Raw genomic sequence first — 27,653 nt, forward strand, 5'->3', positions numbered from 1 at the left:
AAAAAAAAAAAAAAAAAAAAAAAAAAAAAAAAAACATTAAGAAAGGATAAATTAAACAAAATAGTACTTTAAGTAAATAGTGAGTCAATGTTTACATTGAAGGAAATTCATTCATTCATTCATTCTTGAGTGATATCTTAAGTGCCTTCTCTTAACTAGTTCTGTGCTAGCAATGAGGATACAGCACTAAATCAGATAGAGGAGATCACTGGCCTCATAGGTATTTAGATTTCAGTAGTGGAGAAAAAATTTGAAATAATCATTGATATGGTTTGGCCATGTCTCCACCCAAATCTCATCTTGAATTGCAACTCACACAATTCCCACGTGTTGTGGGAGGAACCTGGTGGGAGGTGATTGATTTATGGGGGCAGGTCTTTCCTGCATTGTTCTCATGATGATGAATGGGTCTCATGAGATCTGATGGTTTTAAAAACAGGAGTTTCCCTGGACAAGCGCTCTCTTTGCCTGTTGCCATCCATGTAAGACGCGACTTGCTCCTTTTCGCCCTCCACTATGATTGCGAGGCCTCCCCAGCCATGTGGAACTGTAAGTTCATTAAATCTCTTTCTTTTGTAAATTGCCCAGTATTGGGTATGTCTTTATCAGCAGCATGAAAATTGACTAGTATCATTACAATTTTGACAAGGATACTGACCGCGATGGAAATCTATATGAGGATTTAAACACAGTCTTGGGTAAGGGGTCAGAAGGGTCTCAACAGGACATAATTTCACATGTGCTAACTCACTCAACCCTCACACCAACCTAATGAGATCACTACTGCTATAGTCACCCGGTTCACAGATAAGAAAACTGAGGAACAAAGGCATTAAATACTTTAATAAATCACAGAGCCAGTAAGGGATAGACCCAGCATCCAAACCCAGGTTGCTTAGTTTTAGATTCTTCTTTTAACCACTCACTGTGCCATAGAAGTCTGTGCATCTGTGAGGGGATAATGAGAACACACTCCAGCTAGAAATGAGGCACCTGGGAAAGCCTGAGGTGGGAAGAGCTTGATACTGGAAAACAGGACTGTTTCAAGTCCTGTTCTTGAGAACAAGAACTGTCTGAGTTCTGTTCTTTTGAAATGTGAAAAATTATGTATATAATTTTAAATTGTCTAATAGCCACAGTGAAAAAGAGCAAAATGCAACAGATGGATATAGCCACTATGGAAAACAATTGGGCAATCTTGTAAAATAAACATGCCGTTACCATACAATTTAGCAATTAGACTCTTGAGCCTTTACACTAGACAAATACAATTCATGATTATACAAAAACCTGTACAGAAATGATTAGAGCAAAAACAGGAACCAACCTAGGACTTAAATGGGCAAGTAGTTAAATAAAATCTGTGGTACATCTCTACCAGGGGATACTACTCAGCAAAAAAAGAAGAATGAACTATTAAAATGACTTGGATTAAACTTCAGAGAATTATACTAAGGGGAAAAAAAGGTAATCCCCAAAGGATACACACTGTATGATTTCATTTACACAAAATTCTTTAAATGACAAAATTCTAGAAATGGAGAAAAGACTAGTAGTTGCTAGAGGTCAGGACTGGGGCGGGGACAGGGCACAGGAAAGAGGGCAGAGTGATTATCAAAGGGAATATAAGGAATCTGTGATGAAGGAACAGTTCTGTACTCTGATGTGGTGGTAGATACACCTACACATGTGATAAAGTTGCACAGAACTAAACACCTACACACACAAACACACACACAAATGAGTACAACTAAAATTAGGAAAAGATGAATAAGAGTATCATTGTCAATATTCTAGTAACAATATTGTACTAAGATTTGCAAGATATTGCTACTGGGAAAACTGGATAAAGGCTACACAGGATTTCTCTGTATTATCTTTCACAACCGCATGGAAATCTAGAATTAACTCAAAACAAAAATGTTAGTTACAAGAAAAGAAATATGAAATTCATTTTTCTTAATTAATCAAATATATTCAAAGCCTTTTTATTTCAACATATGAAACTATATGAAAAGTATTGAGATATTTTACATTTTTCTTATATTGTCCCTTTGGGCTAGCCCCATTCCAAGTTCTCAGTAGACACACGTGGCTAGGGGTGACTATATGGGACAGCACAGGTATAGAAGAACACAGAGACAAGAGGTGGGCAGAGGCTAAAGGCAGGGAGGGTGAGGTCATAAAATGCAGAGTCTTCGCAAGGGCACACAGGCCTCATGTGCACTCTCCTACTGCTTTCTCCCTTGTTCATTCTCCTTCAGCCACACTAGACTCCTTACTGCTCCTGGAAAATGCCAAACATACACGCTCTGGCCTTGGGCACCTTGCTCTTCCTGCTTTCTCTGCCTGGAACTTTCGCCGGTGGATACCTCTCTGACATGCTCCCACACCTGGAATGGTCTCTGCTCAGATGTCTATCATGAGGTCTTCCCTGATCTACTTCTATAAAATAGCAAATGCCACCTTTCTATGCCCCCCTCCATCACCCATTATATGGCTTTCATTTTCTTCATCATACTTATATCATCTGACATTCTATATATACATACTCATTTATATATTCGTCAGTCTTCCACAGAGGGCAGGGGTATTGTCTGCTTTCTTTGAGACATATTTCCCAGAGCCTGGAAGAGCTCCTGGCACACAGTATACATGCAATGAATATTTGTTGAATCAATTGTTTGAGGAATAAATGATGTATGCTTAATTCCTTCATAGTTTTCAAATGAACTACCTCAAATAAATCTACACATATTTTCCTTGAAATCAAAAACTGACATAATGAATTTCAGAACTTGGGTAAAGTTTCCTGGGTGTTTAAAGCATGAGGCACAAAAGCAATCTCTTTGCATTCCAATAAAAATCAATAAAATATTTTTCATGCAAAGATTAAACTCATGGCTAAAAGTTATGGTTTTTTTTAACATTGCTAATTATTTTAGACAGCTCTTATTTCTGTTATAATTTTCTTTAAAGTTTATTTCTGTATTCATGATTAATTTATTTCTATCTTGTTGCTAAATCTACTTTTCTACCAAGTAAACTCACTCAGAAATTCTCAAAAAATAGTTACTCACTACTGGGCCTCGAGGGACATATTACCTTCTTGGAGATGCATTCTTCCAATAACCCCACTCAGATGTTTTTTCTCTTTTGGACTTCCATTGTTGTACTAGTTATGTATCTGAATTTAACACCTATTCCAGTCTACTTACATCAAAGATATTTATGAAAATGTTATCACTCCAGGAAAGCAGAAACTGTCTTCTTCTCTCTCAGTCACTAGCATAATGCTGTGCACTTCTCAGTTGAACTTAGATAAATATTTAATGAACTGAATTGAATTATGTTTTTAATAATGTATGCATACATCTAGTCTAGAAGACTTGATAAGCAAGCAGTGCTTAAGATACCTTTTCACACACAAATTCAGACTGTCCAGTATTTGTCCCAGAAAATAACTAATATCTATCAAGCTCCTATGATGCATTAAAAATTTTACATGTGATCTCATTTAGCCTCCATAAAGTATGAAGTGGGTGTTATTGGTAACACTGTTATCTATGACGAACTGGAAGCTCAGAAAGAATATATAATGTTTCCAAGTTTTAACAGCTGTTAAATGTCAGGATTCTCCAAGTTGGCTGACCCCAAAGTATTATTTTACACTTCCTAGTGGGGTTCTAATACTTTAATATAGAGATAGCTTCTGAAGACAAGCAATAGGAAGTATATATTTCAAAAGAGGAAATTGAAATGTTAGAGATTGTCTAGAGAAACACATCCAAGTCATGTTGAACTTCAGAAACTATATCTCATGTAAGTTGAAGAAATTGTAGTGTTTGGGGCCAAGAAAATAGCAAATGATACAACATGGAAAGAAATTTGGCCTTACTCAAAGAGAGGCCTAGTCTTTGTACCTGGTTCTTTGGAGGTAACCTCTAAACACTGGAAATTCACGAGGTAATAGGAATGTCTTTGTTATTCATGATGGGCTCTTTGGACAACTTGCTATATTATTAATCAATCAATCAGTCATGCCTATGTATTGAAATTCCAACAAAATCTTTGAGCACAGAAGCTCAGTTGAGCTTCCCTGTTTGATAGTACTTCATGTGCATTGCAATGTTTTGAATACTTCCCCCCAAAAGCATACATTTAAAAGTTAAATATCCAATTCCAGAGTGTTGAGTGGTAGGGCCTAATGAGAGGTGATTAGTCCATGAAGGCAAAGTGAATGGATCAATGCTGTTATCATGGGAGTGAGTTTGTTACAAAAGGGGTAGACTGACCCTCTTGTCCCTCTTTTACTCTCTCTCCCTCTCTTGCCCTTCCACCTTCTGCCATGGGATGACACACTGAGAAGGCCCAGATGCTGGTCGCTTGGTCTTGGACTCCCCAGCCTCTGGAACTGTGATAAATCAATTTCTCTTCATTATTAACTACCCAGTGTGTGGTATTCTGTTATACCAACACAAAATGGGCCAAAAAATATACCGTCACACATCAGTAGTAGAAGAGGTATACATCCTAAAGACAGCACATATCTCCCATTTGGAACCCTTCCAGACTCTGTACCATATATCTCTTTCTTTGACTGATTTTATGAATCATTCCCCTGTAATAAATAAAACGGTGAGTATAATAAGTTTCAGTGAGTTTTGTGAGTATTTCTAGTAAATTATGGAATCTGAAGGTGATTAGGGGCAATATGGAACTAGTGGTGGGTGTCAGAAGTGAAGGTGGTCTACTCTTTAACTTTGTAGCTTGATTCTAATTTCGTTCAGTTAAACTCCAAAATTTGGGGCAGACTCTGTGGTCTGGAAAACTTTATCGTAAGTTCACGTAGATGCATAACAATAATGCCATAATTCCAGAGATCCTTACAAATTATTGTAACAAATTAAAGGTTTGTCTGGGGAGAAGGACATGAAAACTGACCTCCAACATTCGAAGTGCTGTCATATAGACATTTTATAGACATTTTATTGTCTTACGACAATAAAATAAAACTTTTTAAAAAAAGAATCTCATCATATGAGATGTGCAATAATCCCTGACTTAACTTTGTACAGAGTATCTTACTGCTATTGGTCTGCAAAATTATAAGCTTGAAGTTGCCTACAGCTATGGTTTTCTTTCTTTTTATATTTATTTATTTATTTATTTATTTATTATTTTTTGAGACAGAGTCTCACTCTGTCACCCAGGCTGGAGTGCAGTGGCACAATCTCAGTTCACTGCAACCTCTACCTACGGGTTCAAGTGATTCTCCTGCCTCAGCCTCCAGAGTAGCTGGGACTACAGGTGTCCGCCACCATTTCAGGCTAATTTTTATATTTTTAGTAGAGATGGGGTTTTGCTGTGTTGGCCAGGCTGGTTTTGACCTCCTGACCTCAAATGATCCAACCACCTCGGCTTCCCAAAGTGCTAGAATTACAGGTGCGAGCCGCTGTGCCTGGTCTACACTTTTCTATTTTCATAATAACAGCATCATTTTGTCCAAAGGTTCAGCCTGCTCCAGGTTCCTAACTGTGGCAAGTTAGATATTATATTAAATAATAACTTTAAAATTACATATTAGATGAAGGAGCTTAATTAAAACATAGAAACATTCTTTTTTTTAAAAAATGGTAACAATAATATATCATAACAAAGCAATGTGTTACAGTAAGCAAAATGTTTATATTCTTCCTATGGGGGCAAAAAGAGCAGGAAAATAGAAGTACAAGAAGTGGTTTAAAATTCCAACATTGCGTTTGGTGAATTCAAGTAACATTTTTCTCGAAAAAGCTCTCCAATTCCTGATACAAAATTAAAATAGATTCGAGGAACTTCAGAATGTGAAGGTAACTAGTTAAACTAATATAATACAGCTCTCACAATTCGAAGAAGATATTCTCTAACAGTTTCAAAACAATATAGGTCTAATTTTAGTGATATTTTACTGAATAACTGGCATATTTATACACAATACCATAGATTTGAACAAAAAGCATCAATGTAAATGGAATACTAACTATATTTAATTAACTCCAATCATTATATAATGGGAAAACGTATTATTTCATTTCTATCAAGTGAGATATGAGATTAAAGTTCTGTCATAATGTGCTAACTAACTATATATTAAAGACTACTAATTTTTCCAGGTTTATTTTTTCAGAAGAGGAATCAAAAAGGCACTATAGAGATGGCTTTTTAAAAGCCATACATTTTTGAAAAGCCAAAAATAATTACATACTTTTCCCCCATTCCCAAGAATACACATATACTTATGTTTTGCAAAGACAACTGACATTTCACATTGTGTCTTCATAGTTTTATCTGAACTCTGCTTCCCAGGATATTGACAGGGATGAACTATTTTCTTAGAGTAGGCTGAAATGCCTCATTGTGCTGCACCACAAGAATCCCCCAAAATTCTGATGCTTTGAATTGCTCCTGTTACCTGGTCCATATTGGTTTACTTAAGGGTCATCAAAGAAGTCCGGTTCTAAAACAATACTCCGCATTCTTCATTCTGATGAAAACCAAGTATTGCTCTAGATTGGAGAAGGTCTAAATATGTATCCTGTATTTGTTCAGGATGTTCTTCATACTGTTATCCAGTTTCAGGTATAAGAGTAGAATAATTGATAGTATGATATTCACCAGGGTAATGCTACTCAAACTTGCTCAGTTGATGGAATCACTGATGGTTAAGGTTGGTTTCATTTTATTTTTTATTTTGGAAAAACGTAACGATGACTAATTTTAACATATGAGCTTGAATATTTGATTTCTAGATGACATAACCATAAAATATAGTTTTAAAATCACAAATATCCTCCCACTAACTTCAGTAAAGTCAGGTTCTCTATGTTGTGTTGGGATTTATTACAATATTACTTATTAAAAAATTCTGTCCTCTTTCTGTTATTTCTTTTTTTGCTTCAATTTTTATTTCTATTTTCGTGAACATATACAATATTATTTATGAGTAAATCTTGCTAAAATATAAAAAAGGAATCTGATTAAAATATTTTTGCCTACCTCAAAGCTTGCAGAAAATACAGGAAAGAAGAACATGGTTAATGACATTACAGCAAATTTCAGAATGAGAGAACCAATAAAGGACAAATAACCCAGTTTCATCAATACATAAGTTGCAAAAGATTAAATGAGAGGGGAACCTATAGATTAAAAGGGATTTTAGAAACCTGTCAATCAAATGCCATCTTCATTCAAACAAATTAACTGTAAAAACAAAAAATGAGATAATCAGAAGCTTGCAGACTTATGGAATTTGATAATACTAAGGAAATACTGTAAATATTGGTAGGTGTCATTATGCTATTGAGGTTCAGAAAACAGTGCCTTCTTTTTAAAGATGCATACTGAGATATTTATTGATGTATGGATATTATATGATGTATGAATTCACTTCAAAATAATCCAAGGAGTTAGGAATGAGCGAATGATGTAATAAATGAAAACAGATTGGCCATAAATTCATATAATTTAATTAGTTGAACTATATGTGTGATAAGCATATAGAGGTTCATTATGCTATTCTCTCTAATTGGCATATATTTGGAATTTTCATAATATAAGTTTTTAAAAACAAAAGCTATCATTTACTGTGAACAGAAAGCCAAAAGAAAATGTAGCAAAGAAACATATGGAATAATTCATTGAAAACAGAGAAAACTCAACCGATTCAGTAGTATTTGGACAACGGGGAGAAATATTTCTGCCCAGGACGTGGCTGGTGTTCCACAGACAACGTTGATCTAGAACAGAGAGCCCTCAGGATGCATAGCAGATTAAAAACTTCAAAACTAATGTACCTGAATTATGTGCTAATAGAAGCATGAGAAAAATATCAACATTAGCTAGAATGTAAAAAGAAATGCTTCCTTTTTAACTTTACTTCACAGACCAAACACTAAGTCATACCTTTCATAGGTGTGCAGAAAGCATTGTAGATGGAGTGGAATGGGTGGAGGAGGTTTGAGAGTAAATAGTTCAAAAAGCACTTTTGTAGTGTTCAAAACAGCAAATATTAGCCTTTTCTAACAAAAACTGAGTGTTTAAACCTAAACTGTGTATTAATGTCTTTCAAGGTCCATATACTTTTTTTTCATTATTTTCTCTTAGATGGATGTCCATTTTGGAATCCAGTTACCGAAACTGTTGTCAATATTTTTGCCTTTTATTCCACCAGTTTTGCACAACTGGGCTGGGACAGTATTGTATGTGACCAAATAATATAAGGCATCCATATTACTACTTCTATCTGAGTGTTTGCCTCAAAACTTCAGTGGAAAACTTTACTCTTCTGTTGGCCCATCCCTGGTCTTAGATTGTATTAGTTGGGATTATAGTCAACTTGAACCTACTATTTAATCAATAATTGAACTATTCTCCTAAGATGCATTCTGTTTAACACTGAAGGAAACTAACACAGCTTGACCCTTGTGAAGTGTTGTGAAGAGCTGCAGTCAAGCGGCGACTTCTTTTATTCTGGTTGGAGTATTTTGTTGCTATCTTTACCTTGAGCTGGGCAGAATCATGAATAGCTACAAAAAAATTCCTTTATCTTTGTTGCTTCAATGTTAAGAGGCCTTATTAACACAATGACACTAAAACTGGATTGAGTCTGTAGCTAAACATTTAATTTTAATGCTTTCAGTAACTTAAACTAAGACGATAATAGCTACCATTTACTGAGTATGTATTTTAACCACTGAACTTGAGAGCTTTCTATACAGCATTATATTTATATACTTTTTCATTATTTATTGGCATTGCAAAAGATTATCCAACCAGTTGCTCCTATCAAGCCCACTACTCTTTCCTCCAGACTCTGCAATGGCAGTGAGCAGAGCTATTGTAGCTTTTATATATGTGTTCAGCAGTGGGTTGGACCCAGCTCATACTGATTCAAGAGACTGTCTTTTCCCAACTCTACATTAAGTGACATCATATGGGTAGTTTCAGATGGCTAGGGTGGGAGAATTTACACTACAGAAATCAGTAAGAGAGCCAGTTGCTAAACATTTGCCAACACAGTGCTGTAGGCAACCCTCATTCATTCTCCAAGAAGAAATTTTGTCATTGGGAGTATTTGACATGGCCCAGTTATTGCTACTTTAGAGACAGTTTAAAGTTAAGACCTGACTCACTTTAAAGAGATAAAAGGAAAGAAATCAGGCTAAATAGTCAAGTCACAGGTAGGCATTCCACCCTCCAACCATCCCTGAATTTGTCTAATTTCTTGAAAGAACCAGGTGAGGGAGCCGGGGTCCTATGGGCATTCTTTCAAGAACTTGGGAAGAGGATTTGGGGAAGACTCTCTAAATCAAGGGTCAGCAAACTACAGCCTGTAGGCTAAATCTGCTGATTTCCTGGTTTTAGAAATAACATTTTATTGGAACACAGTCACACCCATTTGTTTATGTGTCTAAGGCTGATTCCACACCTCAACAGAAGTGCTGAGTAGTGGTAACATAGACTGTACGGTCCCCAAAGCCAAAAATATTTACTATCTGTCCCTTTACAGATAAAGTATTCCATGAGTGGCTGAGGTAGGGATGTGTTTGGTATATAAATGATGCTTTATTCTGGATTTAGTTCATACAAGAATGAGGTGGGAATAAGCTCAATTTCTTTGTTTTTCCTCAATCTGAAGAAGAGACTTGCAGAAAACTAAACTACGTGCTTAATTTTATCCTTGTGGACTCATGCAATTTCATCATTTAGAGGAAGAATTGCATTCCTTATGTCACAGAAATATTCTTGTACTGGCTTCACGTAAGTTGGACTGTCCAGACACTCTACCTGGATATCTTTATTCAATTCTTCATTCATTTTTTCATTCAACAAATTAATCTAATATTTATTAAAGCCCTAATATTTATTAAAGCCCTACTAGGTTCTGGGCACTAGGGGTATACTCATGAATAATCAAGGCTCCTGTTCAAACGGAGCTTATATTTTAGTGGGAAAAGCATATAGGCATACATTTATTTGCTTGTTGTCTAATATAATATCAGGAAGTGATAAGCACTATGAAGGAAACTTAAAGCAAGAAAGGTGTTCCACAGTGAATGGGGTGCTTTTAAAGATGTTTAGGAAAGGTATCTCTAAAAAGATGACATTTGAGCAGAGAGATCAGAATAAAGTAAAGGAGCCAGTCATGCATCTCTGGCAGAGAGATCACAAGGGCTAAGGCTCACTAGCAGGCATGGCTGGGAAAAGGCAAGATGGAGAGTGAAAAAGGGGAAGAGTCATGGGAGATGATGGCAGTAAGGTAGATAGGGGCAAGGTCATACCTGGCTTCGCAAGCAAGGAGTTTTGCATGTTATTCTTATGATAGGAAAAACCACTGGGAAATTACAAGGAGGGTGCTGATTTGAAATAATTTACACTTTAGCACACTCTCTTCTTTATGTAGTAGAGACTACAGTGGTTGATAAAGGAGAAGACCAATTATTATGAGGCTATTGCAACAGTACAGGCAAGAAATGACCTGAGTTTTTTGGGCTTAGGTGTTACTAGGAACCATGAGAAGACAGTTAAAAGGATTTTTGATCAAAAATGCCTGCAGACTTTCTAAGTCCTCTTTATAATTGAATGCTAACTTAGTTCTTACTTCATGGAACAGAGATTGGGGAAGAATTTACACATTCATTCAACAAACACTGATCTTTAATATTGAAAACAACAGCTGCTATGTGCTTGCGATTAGAAGTTAAAAGAAAGTCTGTTCAGTGGAAGATAATGCACAGCAATCAGTTCCTCACATATTAGCTTCCCTTTTTACTTTTTAAAAACTTTTCTCATTCTGACCTCAGACTCCTCCATTACGTTTTCTGCATCCGTGGGACAACTCTGGGACCATGGCTGCTCCTAGAGGCTGCTATCTTTGAGGTGCTCTTGTCATCTGGAGTTTGAGAATGAAAGGCACGGATTAAAATAGAGTACAGGCTATGAGGGGTGCGCATGCACACACACACACACACACACACACACGTCGTAAGTCCAATATGCAATTGTTGAATCTTCTAATCTTCCCTTTCACAAATTTTACCTCTCACCTAACCTAACATGGTTAGGTGATCCTTCAGCCAATTAAGGTATGGAATTCCTTTAACTCATGTTTTAATTCTGGTAAACTCAACTCTCCCTATTCCTTTCTTACCTGTTCATGTTAAGCTTCTAGGCGACATACACTAAAAATTTTAAACAGATTTCCTTGAAGGTCTTTCCCATTGTTTGACATACAAAGATACATCTTCTCTTAGTAATTCCACAGCTCTCTGTGTTGCCATGGATATTGTGAATTCAATATCTGTTCCCAAAGTTATGTTTCTTTCTTTGTCTTAAACAAAGGGCAGCTATTTAACTGATTGAAATCTTCCAAATGAAACATTCAAAAGTAGCTGGTTTTCCAAACCAGCAAGATTTAAGCCCTGGGAGTGAATATTTTGGCATTTAGTAGAGTGGTAGCAGTGTTCCCTGTCACAGGGGTCTGCCTGTGACTCCAATGGAACCTTTTAATGTCATCTATAATTCAGGGCATATATGAGTAGAGAGAGGGGTGTAAATGAACTGGCAGACAGTTCTCAAAGCTGAGAATAAAAATACCCACCTAATATTTCTGAGAATAGAGGTTTTGAAATTGAAATTCTGTGGTTTCCTAATTATAACAAATGAAATTTCAGTGTGACTTAAAAATTATTAGAGAATCAAGGAAATAATATGACTGCAAAAAGTTTCATGTAGTATATATAAAATACATAACTATATATCACATTGTTGTTATATTTTTAATTTTGAAAATGCTCTATGTGTACAACCTGAACTATATTTTCTTTAGGGTTATGCTAAAGATAAAAAATAAAATGAGGACTTGGTAATCCTCCCCAAGGTATGGGTGAGCTACACTGGACTTCCTCTATCACACAAGCAGTGCTCAGGAGTGTGCCAGAGGAGCTTGGAAGGGTTAAAGTTTTGTCTGTGACACTGAAATTGAGGCCAGCTGTAGGTCATATTCACGTCCCAGTCACAGGAAAATGAACCTGTGAGACAGAACCTAATTATCTGCTAAACCAAAAGCCAGTCTCAGTTCAATAACTTACGACAGAGCTAGCAGCCAGATATAGTGTTACCATGGCAACTTTGGAAAAAGCTCCACTGCAGTTGAGAATAAGGAGGAAGGGAAAGAGAGTGTAACCCTAAATGTGCTGTAGCCGTTTGATCTCCGACAAGTGGGACTATCTAGGAAACCAGGTTATTCTGTATGTGACTGCCATTGTCTACTCACTTTAATATCTGCTACAATTATTGAAAAGGAAAATGCAATTACAATGTCTTCTGGGCTTAAAAACGATTCCACTCTTTAATGGCTAAATGGGAATTAACGTTAAAGAGAAAAGTATAAGCTTCCTCTTTCTCCTCCTTCATACCATCCCTAAATACAGATAAAGCAGGACACAAAGGGTGAGAATTCTTGACTACCTCATCGTCATGAATGAGGTCTGTGTCCATGAAATTCACTGTCAACCCTATTTTCCTCTGCCTTGCAAATGCCAAGATATTTTAACGAAAAACTTTCAGGAATTGAAGCAATATCATTTGCTTTTCTAAGGGGTAGGAGAACTGGAGAGTGGAAAAGAGAAATTTTTTTTTCTGTGGATTCTGCCTAAACTTTCCAGTGAAATTATTTCCTTGGGATATTGAGATAAGAAGATTCAAATACTAGAGAAAGGGAAAAGCCCTGTCAGGTTGGTCACTTTTCTTCTTGCCAGTTCACCTTTATAGTTCTTTCTGGAATATCACTGGAATTTCAATTTAGGAGATGATATGGCTTCATGCACATAAAAACTTCAGAAACCAGTTACCTTGAATACTGTGAAAACAACATCTCACTAAAAATATCAGCAGGTAACAAACAAGAGCTTATCATACATCCATATGCACTTTGAGGAAGAATTCAGAAATACATTCCTCTATTTCTTTTACATTCCCAATGGAGGCAAATCATGCTAAAGCTTGTCAGTTACAATGATTGGATTTCAACATATTTGACAATTTTGGTATGTCATTAATGATGTAATAAGACACATGTCGCACATAATGCTATCACTTGGGGTTGCTATCCAGCTGTAATACCAAATTTGAATCACATAGTTATCTATGTATAAACATACAGATATAGTAGCGTGTTTCTTTGTGTAGAAACTCATGAACCCATTGGGTTTAGAATAAGGAGAGAAAGGAATATGGAGATGAATAATATCCTTTTCATATGCATGAATAACTTTGCAGTAATGCAAATGAGAAAACACAAAATGGAAAGTAGGTTTCTTCTAGCAGAAATATGACTAAGAACATAGCCTGAAATTTGCCAATAAATTAGACTCACTTATGATATCTGTGGATTTTCTTTAAGATGTCACATCTCTTAAAAACACTTTACCCTACCCTATTATATTATATATTCAGTATATAATTATGTAAATATGGAAATCCACAACTTCAAATTCCTTTAAACTGCCACGATGCAAGAAAGGGAGCTTTCGGATTGTATGACAGAAGGTGTGTTGAGGTCTGGGGGCAGAAAAAGCAACACCAAAGGGCAAAATCAAATTTCTGATTAATTTCCAGGTAGAAGTAACCTAAACTCTGCTTATGACCCTAACTTAATTTATTTTCAAGTAAATGAAGCCAGAAAGTATACCCCTTTCTAAGATAGATGTTTCTGAGATCAGATTATTAAAAGGCTTGCAAAGATGCCAACTAAAAAATGAAGTTCAATACATTATTTGGATCTTGTTACTCCTACTATAAGTTTTTCTCTTAATCTTTTCACTTACATAAATTAGTTAGGAAAGTAAATGAAGCAATTTTATCAGAAAGACATCTGAAAGAGCTATTGATTCAAATGCTTTTACATTTTAGTCTTATCACACATGATTAGCTTGCAGATATGAGCTTACTAATGATGCAAAGCACCAAATTTCACTGGATTCTCTGTTCCACTTTAATTCTCAGGAAAGATATTAGAAGCACTAACAAATAAATCATACCTTTTTTTTTCTCCTGGTGTGTGTTTAGTCAATGATTTTGAAAAGATGTTCCATGACAGTCTTTCTTAACTGTTACTTTGCACATTTTCTTTAGCTCCACCATCAATATTTCTTACAGTCTTGTGGGTAGGTGTGTTTGTGCGTGTATGTGCTTTGTTTTTTGTTGTTGTAGTTTGTTTAAAAGTCTTGCTGTCACCCAGGCTGGAGTGCAGTGGTGCGATCTTGGCTCACTGCAACCTTCCAGGTTCAAGCAATTCTCCTGCCTCAGCCTCCCAAGCAGCTGAGATTATAGGCATGCGCCACCACGCCTGGCTAATTTTTGTATTTTTAGTAGAGATGGAGTTTCATCATGTTGGCCAGGCAGGTCTCAAACTCCTGACCTTAGGTGATCCACCTGCCTCAGCCTCCCAAAGTGAGATGATTACAGGCGTGAGTCACTGCGCCTGGCCTGCTTTATTTCTAATTATAATCCTAAAATACCAAGTGAGATCTGTGTGAAGCACATGCTCCAACCAGCATAAAAGCCTTGATATGTTCAATTAACATTAAAAATACAATACAATAAATTGTAGCTGAAACTAATTTTACAACTTAAAATAATTTGCTTTCCATATGGAAGGTATTTAATGTATTTGTTGACTGAGTAAGTGAATGAATGAGCCTATCTGCCAAGGATCAAGATTTGATTAGCTGCATAAAGACAAAAGAAGAAAAACTAAAGTCTGAATGAAACTTAGAAAAAACAAAAAAGACTATGCCCTATGCTGCCCCTGGATAGCTCCATGAAAAAAGATTCCAGTTTTCAAGGTTCTTAATTCACTCACTGAAAAGGAAAAGAAAATCTAGAACAATAGTTATTACTACTGTATCTACAATATTAAAATGGACTAGAATATTCTAGAATGTATGAAAATTTAGTGTCTAATAAAGGTGGAATTACACACCTCTGATTTTCACTCCCTCCCATAGAGGTTGTAAAACTAGCAGTGAAATAGGGAATATTTGCCTATATTCAATTTTCTCTTCTCTCTCTGGGACACTAGTGACCACTAGTGTAAAACTAGGAGTCAAATAAGGAATATTTGCCTATATTCAATTTTATCTTCTCTCTCTAGGACACGAGTCTCTTCACTGACCCCAGTCTAGAAAGTTTCATGGTGTTCTATATGATGGATGACTACTTTCAGATCGTATCATAAAATCTTCTCTATTTGATAGTTAACTATGATAAATTCTATGATCCAGGTCTCTAGGATTAGGTTAATATTTCTGGCCATGCGCTTTAGAAATTAAAAGTAAAACCATTTCTTTCTTATGATTCTATCTCTTCCACACCAGATCAATTTGTTTAGAGCTCATTACACTTGCTATAAGTTTAAGAAATAATCTAACCGTCACTTCAAATCCTCTGTTTATTCTATTCTTGATTGCATCTTCCTTCCCATGAAAGAAACAAACATTACAGATCAAATGAGTGGAGAAAAACAGAGCAACAGCATAATGTTAGGAGGTAATTGTTTTGGTTTTCCTGATATCATTCAACTATACAGTCAATCACTTGACTCTATTAATTCTACCTTCTAAATTTTCTCTGATCCTTCTTTGCCTTTCTAATCCCACTGCCATCACCTTCATTCAGGCCTTTATCATCTGTTCCAATGAATATCCACAGGGAATCATTACATGTAATTATATATAAGTGTATTTATCAACATAGTAGTGTTTCTATTAGTTAAAAATAAGGTGGAAGTAAATTCAATGTACATCTGAGAGCTGATTGGTTAAATAAATTGTATCAGTGTATCATAAGACAGTAACACAATAAGCATATGATAAAATAATATGTGGGAAAGTATTCAGTATATAACAATTGAAAAACAAGTTACAAAAGATTATAAAAATATTGAGTGCATGTATGTGATGGGGGAGAGAGATAGGACACATGAGTTTACATTGCATGATAATAGGAGATATTCTCTGGCTGATGAGATTAATAATGTTTTTGTTTTTCCATTTAGTCGGGAATTTTTCATTTTATAATTTTATAAAATGACCATTTGCTATTATTGATCTACGAGATTTTATTTTGTTTCTTCTTCTTTTGTCCCTCCCCAGACTTTAATTTATTTTGTAAAAAACCTAGTTATCTTTAGATACTGTGAAAATATCTTAAATTGTTTTAAAATGGTTCAAGACTAGTAGGTTTACTAACATTGGAATAGTAGGTTTAACTGCATGTGCAACCAGTAATATTATCTTTCCAGTTGAACATGGAAGAGTTCCAATCTTTTCAGGATATGAATCACCTGAATAAGACAGGTGTTAAAATGTGTCATAAAATGTGTTATAAAGAAATCTGCACATCTTTCTAAGCAAAATATATTATTTAAGAAGAAGGTTGAGATAAAATGTCCTCATATTATGGTTAGGTTCATTTATTATCAGATGCTTCAAAACTGTTGATGTTCATTATGACAGGTTCATAGTTTTTCTTCAATATCTACTCCTTTTTTTCTTCTGATTTTTAGCTGGGTAAATAACTACCTAGAATTAAGTCTGCATTTTCGTTCACCCCTCTTCTCCAAAACTTTGTGTAACTTGTGATTACGTTCTAAGGGCATAGTAGATTCTGTTTATAAAAATTCCAAATTGTTTCCTTAAAAGGGAGTGCAGTGCCTTTATTTTTCTCCTTTCATTTCTACCAGAGCAACAAGATGGAAGTAACCTGATTCCTAATTTCAAAGTAGTCAACTATATTTCTAGAAGAATGATTTCTTAAGCTATGTAGTCATCTCTAAATTTTTCACTACTGCTTCAACATCTTCCTATGGTACCACATTCATACCATGCCTAATATCAAAGTTCTATTAACTGAAATACAAGTCCAAGGGGAAGTTAATGCTAATTCACAAAAGGAATATGATGATTCTAATTCTTTTAGTACCAACAGGTAGAAAAACTTTATGAAATCTTCTCTGCATTTCTTTGTTGCCACAAATTGCATCCCTATGTAATCTACTGTCATTAAATCTACTGTCAATTTTAGATTCATGAAATTTCTCCCATTTACTTCATACTAACTAGCCCTAGTAGTTCTCAATTTTGGGTGATTTTAGTCTCCTTCGAAAATATTATATACATGATTAGATCACCTTTTCCAGAAAAAAAAATAGACATACACTCAAAATATTACATGTACTCTCATAGGAACATAAAACCCTAAAAGTCTAGGGGCATGTGAAATTCATATTGTGAAACCCTGGTTTATATCTCCATTTTTGTTCTTCCTACACATTGCAATAGTCTTTATTGCTATCTAATAATCTCTTATATCTTCTTATTTCAGCATTCTCTGTCCAACTCTTTCTCAATTTGTATGCTAGCCAGTCATCTAGGAGCTTTTACAAAACACACCTGCACATTCTCTACCCCAGACCTAGTGAGTCAGAATTTAGGGGGTAAGAAAAATGGTGTGTCTACATAAAGCTTGCTCAGCAGTTGTGACAGGTCCTCTGGATTGGAGTATCACGCCATATTGACTGGAAACAGATTAATCTTGCACTTCACATCCTTGCATCCGTCCCCAAATATTTAAAAGGTCCTCAGTGCTTACTCGATTGTAAAATTGCACAGTCCCCAGGAGAGCCTCCCTGAACTCTGTAGCTACTCCACCAACTGATTTCAGCTTACCTTTTATTAGGCACTCAAATTCTAACTTTCCAACAAATGCACCTAACTTTGCAACAACATTCGTTGCCAAACATAGCCCATCTTTCTTGCTCCTGAACGTTTGTATATACTGTATATTCTCCCAGAAACCCAAGCCCTTCCATCTCTTTCTCTAGAAATCCTTCCTATCTAGGGACCAGCTAAATGTAGCCTCCACCAGGGAATCGTTATAGATTTTCAATGACTAAAACAAATGCCTTTTCAGGCCGGGCGCGGTGGCTCACACTTGTAAACCCAACACTTTGGGAGGCCGAGGTGGGTGGATCATGAGGTTGGGAGATCGAGACCATCCTGGCTAACACGGGGAAACCCCATCTCCACTAAAAATACAAAAAATTAGTCAGATGTGGTGGCGGGCACCTGTAGTCCCAGCTACTCTGGAGGATGAGGTAGGAGAATCGCTTGAACTCGGGAGATGGAGGTTGCAGGGAGCCAAGATTGTACCAGTGCACTACAGCCTGGGTGAGAGAGCAAGACTCAAAAAAACCAAACCAAAACAAAACAAAAAAACAAAAAAGGCCTTTTCTAGAATCCCAAAACATCGAAACATTATGTTTACATCTCCTTTGTGGATAGATCACATTCTGACTTTATAACTTTTTTGTTTTTTAAACAAATTCTCTTAAGAACGTATTTTGTAAAGAAGGAATTCTAATTTTATTTTGTATTTCCCACCTACATGGCATAGGATCATGCTTGTGTATGTGTGTGTGTGTGTGTTTTCCTTTTCCTTTTTTTTTTTTTTTTTTGACGGAGTTTTGCTCTTGTTGCCCAGGCTGGAGTGCAATGGCACAATCTTGGCTCACCACAACCTCTGCTTCCTGGGTTCAAGTGATTCTTCTGTCTCAGCCTCCCGAGTAGCTGGGATTACAGGCATGTACCACCATGCCTGGCTAATTATTTATTTTTAGTAGACATGGGGTTTATCCATGTTGGTCGGCCTGGTCTTGAACTCACGACCTCAGTAGGATCATGTTCTGTGTAGATTATGAATGAATGAATAGATGGATAGGATGAATAAAAAGATTTAAGGGTTGGGAATCCTGTTTATAACTGTATGTAATTTCACTGGTTCATAGGGCTTTACAAAATAATTAATTTAACAATCAAAGTTTATCTGTTTAAAATTATGACTTGAGACAACGTTGAGGACTAATAATGAAGATGAAGAGAAATCATCACAAGGCATTGTGGTAATCCCTCCATACTTCAAAATGAGAGATAGGTAATATTAACATTTCCATTAATATTGTGTCTAGAAGACCCAAGGCTTTACTGAGCTTAGATCACTCTTGGAGAGGGATCAAGACAAAACACCAGGAAAGAAATGTCTTCCCCTCCATGCTTTTAAAGAAATTGTAGTATTCTTCTGAAGGAGAAAGATGTAACAGAATAAGTAAATTAAAAATTTTAAACATTCAATGCCAAGCTCCTAAAAGCCCTAAAAAGAATTTCTTTTCATACTAGTAAAGTATGAAATTATTTCTATGGCACTTGGGTTGAAGGGTCAAAAGATCTGATGCAATTTAATGCAAGGTCCCACCTAACATAATTAAGTACTTATTAGTCATCATTGGCTCTAGAATACTTAAAATTTAAAGCTTAAAACTTTTCTTGTTATGTCTAAGAACATAAAAGTGAAAATACTTTTCAAAAGATTTGAAGTTTCATTGAGATCTGCTTGATTGAAGTGCAAAATCACTTGATAATTGTTAATATTTATTATTAGGTAATCAAAAGTTAATCTGGATATGTGTGTACACAGCTTGTACTTTTAAATCAGAGAACATTTTACAAAAGTTTTGCAAAACTAAATAGCATTGGCTGCTCTTGCCATTTTAAAAACTATCAGTGCTTATTAGTGATTTTTCTTACATAAAACTTTAAAAATCAATTTTCTCATGTTAAGAATGAAGAAAGAAATAAGAATATGGTTTTATAGCTTTAAAAAGTCATAATATAACACTCAAATAATCCTCTGATGGTCATGAAAATCCCAAATAAGTCTCAAGAAGACACAAGAAAAGGCTTGGAGTAGTAACCCAAGATTTGTGAAATGAAATTGATTTCCATTCAAATCAGGTCTTTTACTCTTCTTGAAAATGTCAAGGTGTCAGCCTTGGCCATTACGAGACTGTGATTTATAGTTGAGACAAAGCGATAGTACCAGCTGACTGTCTGGAGCCACGGTAGAGTGTCTGGCAAGGCTGCCGATGACAGCCACCTCTTTTCTTAACCAATCAGCAAGGCTTAAGTAAGACCTGAGTCTTTCTTCCTCTGTCTTGATAAGGGAATGATAAAATACAATCTGGAAGATTTACTTCATGGGAAATAAACAAGCATTGTGAAGGGAAGTAGGTATCATTTTTCCACAGACTAAATTGCAAACATTATTTATGGCAATCTATATGTCAGCCCTTTAGAAATATATATTCATAATAGGACCATAAACAGATGTTCCAAATATGACAACTTATTTTAATATACTGGAAGCCACAGCATAATTTTGTAATTTGATTAATTAGTAAGAAGAATTGTGAATGTTAAAATACATTTTCAAACTCTCTAAATTATATTTATGGCCTTGCTCATCTGCATCACAACAAAAGCCCAACATGTTTTGCATTAGAACCATTATTCATAGTAATTTAATCTCTTTCTCATTGAGAAAGATTCCTAAATAGTAGTTCTTGATAGTAAAATGTTAAAAACCACCCAGGTCATACTATGATAAACAAAAGAGCAAAAGGGTAAAGGATAAGGAATAAGAATCTAACATCCTTATTTTATAATTGTAGCCATCATATATACATCATACACACAAACACACACACATATGTATATATAATGTACACATATATGTATAATAGTAGTAGAGGAAGAAATTAATTCATAAACAAAAATAAAAATTTCCAAGAATCAGCACATAATTATCTCTAACATTGGAGGTAAAAGTGGGGAGGATATAAAATTTGCTGTAAGGAAATGGTCTGATTATATGGTGGGTAAGTATAGACACAATAGGCTACAGAAAAAATAATCATCTCTTCTTTACTGAACGATTTCTAGTAATCCTAAATAATTTTTAAAATTTCAAATTCCTAAATGAAACCAAACGCTGACTTTCCTGGTATATGTCATATACTGAATGCTTATGGAAAGTTTAATAAAGGTAATTAATCTCATGACACTCAAGGTTGAGATTTGCTGCGGCAGATGTTTTATAGTTTCCATGCTGTAAGAGGACATTTGGCAAAATAAACTAATGTTGCCTGCACATTGATAGGTACCAGTAAGTTTACCAAGACAAACATTTCAAAAGCCTATCAATCATCATTATATTCAGTAATTAAAAAATGTGTAGTGGTGGTTGTGTGTTCCTTTACATTCCCACCTGCTTTAAATTCCTTTCACTTTCTACCATTGACAGACCCTCACTCATTCCTCATGACCTTGATAGGCTAGTCTTCTTTTGCCTCCCTACATTGGCCATCCAATCAGAGTAGTCCTTGTTCATCAAATAAGTGGATCCACATATGGGCATGTCACCAAAACAGAGCCAATCCAAGATTTTCTGACAACTGACACTGATGTTGGCATAAAGATAATCTTTTTGTTTGTTTATTTTTTCTGGATTCACAGGCTGTAGGATGATGACGCATGATGCAAGTCTGAAGTTGTATGTGGCCAACTTTGCCACCACATTCAGAAAGCTTACCTGAGAATGAAGTCAGCACTGGAGAGAAATAGAAAGAAAGAGGGAGAAATATCAAGTGAGAGGGGAGGCAGACACAGTAGAGAGAACTTGGGGGAGGGTGGGAAGAATAGATGCATTGATCAATAAATATCTTATTTTAAACTGCCAAATTATACTGAGGAACTTATGAATTACATGTAGGTTTCAGTCTCAGGTAGAATCTCTCCACAATGTCAACAAAGATGGTCATAGCAAGTCCAAGCCTCCATTCTCTTTCTAACTTGCAATCCTTGAGGACAAAGAAAAACGATCTTTTTCTTTTTTTTCCAATATTTATGTTACTTCTAAAAGAGGGTATTAAGGAAAGCCTGCATGAAATTTCATTCATCAATCAAGACCATACTGGCCTTGAATAAATTTTATAAGCAGTTTTCATAAAGAAAGTCAACATTATGATTAATAAAACATGCATTCTTATAGATGTGGGTATTCCATATAGAAGCACATCTTATAAATAGGTAAATAATGGGCAGAGATAATTTCTTGACTCAATCAGTAAGAGACAAGGTAGGGATCACTTCTTCATCTCTTAAATTTAGAAACACATATTTCTATTATTTATCAGTAAATTGCTCTTTCAGAGTTACAATTAAAATATTTTAAATCATAGAGCTGAATGCGAGAAAATGACCTAGAAAGAATATACAAGCTGAATATTTTTCTTTCAAAGTAAGATGAGCATTTGTTATATGTTTAATTGCTAACAAAAATACATTATCTCTTTGTCCCATAAATATATTTGGTTGTTTTTAGTCAGTGCACTAGGTGGCCCTCACTAGAGAATGTCCTATGGAAAGAAAACACGTTTTCTTTAAACATAAGATACAGTTCCTTTGAGATTCTGTTAATCATTTTTCCTCTCTAATTGAAAAAGTCACCACACAAATTAGAGTACAAATTTCATTCTTCTAGAAAGAACCTTAAAAGTTGACATTTCTTTGAACAATTGTTTCAGAAATCCTTTTTTAAGTACATTTTCGTTTTCTGGCATGGCTTGAATTGAATTCTAAACTTTCTGCTTCTTGTCCTCTGAGCCCCTCTGGTGAATTTAAATAGGCTTCCCTATATATTTAGTACATTCAAGAATTCTTTGTTGCCGTGCCTTCTCTGCTTTATTATTAGAGAGCTGCCTCGGAAGTACAGCAGCCAGTTTGTTTTCTGCCATTAATAAAGAGTCTACTTTTTTTTTCCACTTCTTTGAAGAAGTTGAAAAGGCTCCATGTTGGGTGGGAGGGAGGCCAGGAAGAGAGGGAGAAATGGAGGGAACTGCTGTGGTGTAATCCCTCAACAAAAAATGTTGTCTAAAGTAGAAACCTCCCCGAGGTTTACAAACGCCCAGGCTGGGCTTTAGTGTGATGTATAAGACAGTAGTAAGTTAGCTACACACTGGTCCTCCCACTCCCAAGACTAGGAAGTGTACTACGTGTAAGGCACTGAGTTTCAAAATTCTACAAAATCAAATGCTTCCATCGACTGGTGTTTCATTGCCACCCAAGGATTTTCCTAAAGATGTCCAGAAGCTGTAAAAACAACCACAATGTAAATCTATAATTTCTGATACTTCACTTATATGTCTGGAACCAATACAAAGAAGGATTTCATAAAGACCTACCAATTTGGATGTATAAACTACCAATGTTGACTCAAGGCCTAGGGAAAGCTAATTCAAAGGCAAGGACAGATGATTCCACAGAGTAGTCGCTTGAGGCTCACAAATCATCAGACACCTATTGACAAAGAGGGAGAAACTTCTCAGAAAAGAGGCAAAGTTAAATCTGCCAACACAAAAGAACCCAAAACACCTCCAAAATCTTATATGGCCAAGACAAAACCTAGGAAGTTTTTATTCTTATTTACTTGACCTAATGGATATAGCCCGTGATTATTTTTACACCTGTATTGTTCGTTTAGAAATTAATTATTAAGGTCACAGACTGAAAGTCACATTATTTATTATCAATAGTGAAAAATTTAGTTCACCTTTTCAGAAGTTTTCACTTTTAAGTTGTCCATAAAATATGCATGAAATTAACTGTTTATATAAAATGAAGCTATTTAATCTTAAATTAACTTAATCTCAATTTACCTTCAAGTTCCACCTGCTTTCAAATTCCTACAAGTAAACTATTACATACAAGTTAATATTATTGGCTGATAATGTACTTCATAAAGTTACATTTAACATGTAGAGATGTGAAGAACAGCAACATTTAATGAAAATTGAAGCTAGCTCATTGAAAAAAATGGTGTGAATCATTTTATGAAGATATCTCAATTTTTACACTATTTTTACTAAAACTTTTCAAGAAATAAAGACATATAGGAAATATATACGTGACTCACTGTATAGTTGGTCACTGAAATATATGAAAACTAAATAGGATGATGATATATAATGATGGTACCTAAGTTTCTGCATACTAAATATGTATTTTCAGAGCTACACTAAACGTCTATTTCTCAAATGTTTACAAGGGCCCAGGATTTTTTTTTAAAACTTCTCTATATTAGAAACTTTGTTTTCCTTATCCAAATGCAGTCTCTAAGGGATCAGTGGGATTTGAGTGCTAAGTTAAATGTCTAGTAAAAAATTAAACAAAAGAATCCAGGCAATCAAATGATGCCTGCATTTGCTGCCTACAGAAATGTAGGCTGCATTGCATGTGTAAATGGCAAGAAAATTTGAGCGTTAGCTAACCCTTTATATACTGCTTTTCTCAAACTCAGCCAAACATGACAGCTTGTAAAACTGTTTACATATTTAAGGTGTATTAGACCAAGCCTAGGCACATGTACCAGCATGTCCATTTGAAGAGGAATTTAAGGCAGAACATCCCTTTCTAATTTCATTAGTAATTAACTGGTACTATAATTCTCCTGAGATACTTATTTCTCTTCAAGACATTATTAATGTAGCCTAATGCTTAAATGATTTCAGAATATCTCTACACCTCTTCTGTAGCTCCACTGGAATACGAAAGTGTTTGGGACTTTTATACTGAAAAAGATATTGATCCCATGAACCCTGAAATGAAATATAATCATATTTAGATTTGGCAAAATTCCAGAGTGGCTTCCTTGATGGATCCTAAAAGCTTCTTAAAAAATGCTGTTTTTGAAAACTGATGTTTTCCTTACAGAAATTAAAAGTTAAAAGCATGAGTATCACAATATGACCAGAGCAATACAGAAGAGACAAAAGAAAAACTAATACTTCATTGGTCTTTGGTAGATGTTGAAGTTGACGAGTTTTTTTGCTAAAAAAAGGAACTTGAAGTTCACAGTAAATTAACAAACAACATGGGAAAGAAAATGAATCAGGCAGGGGTTAGTATATTTATGTAAAACAGTGATTGGCTATTTCAAAATTAAAATGTACAAATAAGCTGGTGTCAGAAAGGAGATGATTCCTCATTTCCACCGCATTGAGCAAGCTCACATCGGCAGCAGACAGCCCTTAATATATGCGTCTGGCTCAGGCTGGTCTCCCAACCAGGAAGCCATCGAATTGTCAGTATCACTGCTTTTTTTGTATGCAACACACATCATTTTCTCGCTCTTTGTTGTAGATCTCTCCTTTTTATTTTAAGCTTAGTATGATCTGATTTTCCAAATCATATCATAAAGCCCTGAAACAATATTATCCTGTGACAGCTGAGATAGAAATGCAGAAAAAGTGGCATCTGTCTATGCACATACCGCATAAAGTAGCTTATAGAAACAAAGTCACCCACTTAAATCTATACACACCTTTATGAAGTAAGAGAAAAGCTTTATCATGAGGCTCTCAAAAGACAGTTCACATAGGAGGGTTACATAGAGAAGTTCCATTCGTGCAGGATGATCAGTAAAAAAACATTTTATATGTTTATGGTGAAAATGAACAAACATCACTGCATTCTCAATTCAGCTTTGGTAGATTTCTTTTATGAGACAGAAGTTAATATATAGTGTGGTTCATGAATACGATAACATTAAAAAATTTTCACATTTGAATAACCTATATCTGATATCACTATAGCCAATAAACATCTACCCCTTACACTGTTTCGGAACTAACTTGATGGAACCTCTTATAGATGTTATTTATGATCATGTTAAAACAGGTGTCAGTAAACATATACTTGTATGTGATATTCTTTTATATAAGAAGTACTTTCAGATCCATTGTGTGAACATTGCTATTAAATGTAATCAAGCTTCTGTGTACATGTAGACACACATACATAGATTTCTTTGTATTAACAAACTTATGGTTTTAAAAAGTACTCAATTCCAATGAGAATGAGGTCAAAAGAAATAAAAGATAAATACTACCAAAACTCTTTACTGTTTCTATTACCTCCTTTCATTTGTAGCTTTAAAACTTGTATTTATACACACACATACACACACCTAAAATTTCAGAACTTCTAGATAAATGAAGTAGATGATACAAATAAAGGATCTGGATAAATACAGTGTGCATACATGCTTAAACATATTCTGCATGCTTTGTACAGATGCATGTTTATGATATTGTTATACTAATTTTTAATAACTGACTACTAGATGATTTGTATTCTATAATATTTCAAGTAGGTATTATAAGAAATTTTTAAAAAGATGAACAAAGACTCCATACAGTATTCTAAAATACATTCATAAATTTATTTTAGCAATGCAGAAGACACATAATTTATGGCACCCATCTAAGGCAATAGTTGAAAGAATGAAGCCACTTTGTTACTTCTATTATGGAAAGTCTGTCATCTCCATTTTGAATCTTGGTATTTGTAACGTTATTGTAAAATTTTTAAATATATTTAGTATACTGATTCTGTCTCCAATAAAGACATATCTGATGTGGCAATGGCTATTAAACTTTCAAATATGACATATTACTTATGGTTGGAAGAGTTACCTCTGATAAAACTAAAATTCTTATAAAACTAAAACTATGCAGTTCACATGCAGTTGCTAGTCAAAGCAGTTTGACTTCAAGGTGGCATTTACTGTTTTATCTCACATAGGCCCACGATATGTACACAGTAAACTGTAGAAAATTTTTTAAAAGACATATTATCCCAATTTATTAATGAAACTTTCACTCTTGGACTCTCGTAACAAAAGAATTGTTAGAATTTTTAAGACATATAAAGTATGTTGTTTGGATAGAAGACTCAGAAAGCACTGGCAATAAATACAAAGTATAAAACAGCATTCTTCTTAAATCGGTAGTAAAATCTAATAGGGTCAATAAAGAAGATCGTAAATCATGTTATTTCTAGGCCTCAAGCATGATTAGAGCTGTGTATGACACAGTGTAAGCCATAGTTATATGGAGACATACAGGATTTATTTAAGTAGCTAATGTATATATTTCAATGCATATGAAAGAAGTTATAAATATAGTTCCCTCTCTTCATTAACTGAAGAGATATCCTCTTATACTAGCCACCTTAAAATGCACGAAAAGAAGCTTTTTAAAACACTTATATTTTAATTTTGCTTCTTACACAGGTTTCTTATATTGCTTTTGTACGATCGTTATAATACAAATGCTATTTCAGTGCAACTGTGTAATCACTTTGGAGTACAGTTTCTGACAATAGTATTTTTGGGGTTGGGTCATGGTGAAAACATTACTGATGATAAGGAAAAGCATTGTTCTTTTCTCCTAGGCAGAAAGTATGTATGTTCTTTTGTTCTGGTGGTAACTGCAGACAATCAATAAGGTCCAAAGCTGCTGGTTCCCCTCCGCCTAGGTCCCAAGAGCCTGACTTGTGATGTTACTAAAATACCTCACAAGTTAGGGTCTCAGGGACTAGGAAAAGTCTGGTTTGATGCAGTAGAATTCTTCTTCCAGAAATAAGGATAGCTTAGAAATTACAGTCGGGTTCACTTAGGCTTTTACCTCTAAATACTATTTAAAATACATAAGTAGATATATATATGATATATAAAAGTTAGGATGAGCTGAGTAATCGTGACGACCATTTATAGACTAATTCCAGACCTTAAAATAATGAAGAATATGAGAAACAATGCAGACAATGAACACGTAAGAGTCATTCCATTAGATCCATAGAAAGAGACTAAACATG

The 27,653-nt window shown here is 35.0% G+C and overlaps 1 protein-coding gene across 4 annotated transcripts in view; it reads right to left on the reverse strand.

Moving 5' to 3' along the window:
* Positions 1–27,653, reverse strand: part of LOC105519893 (putative uncharacterized protein encoded by LINC00478) — a 426,129-nt gene that overhangs the window by 5,143 nt on the left and 393,333 nt on the right. The window contains exons 3-4 of one of the 4 annotated variants that reach the window (XR_001003034.1): positions 23,180–23,294; positions 10,840–10,933 (exon numbers count right to left, since the gene is read on the reverse strand). The gene's annotated coding sequence lies outside the window, so the exon portion shown is untranslated. Of the gene's footprint in view, positions 1–8,641; positions 10,934–23,179; positions 23,295–27,653 lie in introns of those variants that run through there. The other 3 variants (XR_001003035.1, XR_001003033.1, XR_001003036.1) reach the window with 3 other exon arrangements.

Source organism: Colobus angolensis, unplaced genomic scaffold, assembly GCF_000951035.1.
Source record: "Colobus angolensis palliatus isolate OR3802 unplaced genomic scaffold, Cang.pa_1.0 Scaffold360, whole genome shotgun sequence".
In the NCBI taxonomy this organism is placed as follows: Eukaryota; Metazoa; Chordata; class Mammalia; order Primates; family Cercopithecidae; genus Colobus; species Colobus angolensis.